The sequence below is a fragment of the Muntiacus reevesi genome, chromosome 6 (genome assembly GCF_963930625.1).
Source record: "Muntiacus reevesi chromosome 6, mMunRee1.1, whole genome shotgun sequence".
Classification (NCBI taxonomy): Eukaryota; Metazoa; Chordata; class Mammalia; order Artiodactyla; family Cervidae; genus Muntiacus; species Muntiacus reevesi.
In genome coordinates this window covers 100,052,767-100,054,442 of record NC_089254.1, presented here as the reverse complement: position 1 = coordinate 100,054,442, position 1,676 = coordinate 100,052,767, and the positions used below count along the sequence as shown (strand labels likewise).

At 50.1% G+C, this 1,676-nt stretch overlaps 1 pseudogene; it reads left to right on the top strand.

The window, feature by feature from the left end:
• The first annotated feature begins 608 nt into the window (after nucleotides 1-608).
• Nucleotides 609-873, top strand: LOC136170356 (dynein light chain 1, cytoplasmic-like; annotated as a pseudogene).
• The last annotated feature ends 803 nt before the right edge of the window (nucleotides 874-1,676 follow it).

Below are 1,676 nucleotides of genomic sequence, written 5' to 3'. Positions count from 1 at the left end.
AGGCTGTTTCCTGATCCACTGGACCCCTGGCCAGGTCCACTGGTGGGCTCCTCTATGCCCTTCCCCGTCCTGCACAGCCCCTCGGCAAAGGGTGGGTGTGAGGTGAGCACTGTCCCCATGTGCCCATAACATGGCTTTCTCTTCTCTTCCTGTCCCTGCCTGACACTCCTCACCCAGCCCTCACCAGCCACACTAATCCATCACCCACCACTCCCCACGCTGCTCCAGGAGACGACCGCCTGGGTACATGCTGAGGATCCAGGCAGGTCCCCACTACCTGGGCACTGAAGAGTCTGTGCGGGGTCCATGTGTCTGGACCACTCAGGAAACTCAAACCTGTTTTCTGATGCAGGCATGTAGCCAAGGTTCCCATGCTGCCCTCTCCGGAAGAACTCTCAACCCCTCCCAGCATATCCTGCTTACCATGGACCCACAGTGCCTCCCAGTGGCCAATGGTTCACAGTCTCACAGATCTGTGCCTTCTGTCTAAATCAAGAATGGAAATTCAGATTCTTCATGGCTTTGGTAGTGACCACCTCTCTATGCAGGTGTGAGCCTGGCTGCGCCTTCCCCAGGAGACCAGAGCCAGCCTCTGCTCCTTGGTGACCATGTGTGACTGAAAGGCCGTGATCAAGAATGCCGATGTGTCGGAGGACATGCAACAGGACTCGGTGGGGTGTGCTACTCAGGCATTGGAGAAGTATAATGCAGAGAAGGACACTGCAGCTCACATCAAGGAGTCTGACCAGAAGTACAACCCCACCCGGCACTGCATCGTGGTGAGGAACTTCAGTCGTTGCGTGACACGTGAAACCAAAGACCATCTGCTTCCACCTGGGCCAAGTGGCCAGTCTTCTGTTCAAATCCAGGTAAAAGCATGCACTGTGCCACACACCCAATGATCCACCCAAAAACCAGGACTGCAGCCTAAACTCCAAATACCAGAGACTGAAGTCTTCAGCCCTGCCTAAGGGAACACCTCCATCTTTGAAAATTTATTGGGTTTTGTACAGGGCATTCTCTGTACTAGTTTGTTGTGGTTATAAAGCAAATAGCAAAACAGCTTACATTTGTATTTATTTTCTCTTCCATACCTCTCTGCCACATGTTTTCTTTTCTCTTCAAAATCCAAAGGGAAAGTCTGTTGGAGAAGGGTGCATTAATTACCATTTGTTCAAATAATCTAGAGTTGGAGATGGCCTCTTTAGTTGATCTTGGGTAGCCTGTTGGGGGTGATTCCTTGAAGCTTCTGCAGGATGTAACAGACTAGCCTATTCAGCACTCTTGCGTTGCATTCTTGCCCATCCTGCTCCTGTTGTGCGTGGAAGAATACTACTCAAAAGTGCATGTTGAGAGAGGCATGGCAGTGAAACTACTGGACTCTTACTCCTAATCTGATAAGTACATTCCTTAAGCGCTCCTTTTGTGATAACAGCTATAGAATGTTCTGGGCCGTGGGCCTCAAGAGATGATGAATGTGTCCTGGAACCCCTTTAAGCTTTCTACGGCTGTAAAACGGAAATAAGCTGGTAAGAAAGTTGGGCTAATGAGAAATTTGTTGGGCTCTAGACATTTCCCCTCCCCTGCCTTGGCCAAAGTGTACTCTAAAGACCAAAGGTGGTCTTAAAGGGAAAAAGCCTTTGAGCAGCGGCCCTCCTTATGATTCTAGCAAAGTT